The sequence below is a fragment of the Sinocyclocheilus rhinocerous genome, unplaced genomic scaffold, assembly GCF_001515625.1.
Source record: "Sinocyclocheilus rhinocerous isolate Xijiao unplaced genomic scaffold, SAMN03320098_v1.1 scaffold348, whole genome shotgun sequence".
Lineage (NCBI taxonomy): Eukaryota > Metazoa > Chordata > Actinopteri > Cypriniformes > Cyprinidae > Sinocyclocheilus > Sinocyclocheilus rhinocerous.
In genome coordinates, this window is record NW_015635025.1 from 833,584 (window position 1) to 834,571 (window position 988).

Sequence of the window (988 nt, forward strand, 5' to 3'; positions counted from 1 at the left end):
CACACACACACACACACACACACACACACACTCACACTCACACACACTGTGAAAACAATTTGAATGTTTCAAATGGAAGATGTTTCCAATTCCAATCTATTTATAGAGCACATATTAATGCAACAATGTTGACCACAGTGCTGCACGATATAATAAAACAATTGAATAATTGCAAACATCTTACAGACAACATTAAAAACATCTACTAACATCTGAGAAAAAACTCTAAAACCAGTATTTGCGGCAACAAAACAATTGTAGTATCACTGGGATACTATTATAGTTTTTATTCATATTTTGAAGCAGTTTTTATTTTTATATTTTCTGTTCAGTTTAAGTTTTAGTAATTCTGTTGTGTTTTTGTCATTTTTGTAGTTTTTTATATATGTCTAATATCGTTTTTATATTTCAGTTTTAGTTATTTTAGTACAAAAAGTTAAATGAAATTAAAATGAGAAATGTTGCCTTGGCAACTAGCTAAAATAGGTTTTTTATATTTTATTTTATTTCAGTTAACATTTATTTCAAGTAGCAAAAATTTCTCTTTTGTATGGTTTAATTTTAGTTAACTATAATAACCCTGCTGAATATAAATATTAAAGGCAATGCTTGAAGAAAACAAATACATAAATCTAAGTCATAGTGTGTCTGGATCTGATCTTCTCGTTCCCTGCAGTGTTTGCTGACATTTTGCTCCTGTGAGGAGAGATGTTACATCAATACTCCTTAATGAAGCTTTCCTTATGATCCATTCCTTTGTCCTTTGTTTTATTGTTCAGCTCAGCCGCAGGTGAAGCAGGCAGACGGTCTTATCTCTGAAGTATTTGCAGGATTCGGCTGAGTGAGTGAGTGAGTGAGTGAGTGAGAGTGTGAGTGAGTGAGTGAGAGTGTGAGTGAGTGTGTGTGTGTGTGTGTGAGAGAGTGTGTGTGAGTGAGTGTGTGTGTGTGTGTGAGAGTGTGAGTGAGTGAGTGAGTGTGTGTGTGTGTG

At 33.9% G+C, this 988-nt stretch overlaps 1 protein-coding gene across 1 annotated transcript in view; it reads right to left on the minus strand.

Moving 5' to 3' along the window:
- The window catches only part of tmsb1 (thymosin beta 1), a 5,001-nt gene that overhangs the window by 1,778 nt on the left and 2,235 nt on the right, over positions 1 to 988 (minus strand). The gene's annotated exons all lie outside the window — the stretch shown is intronic.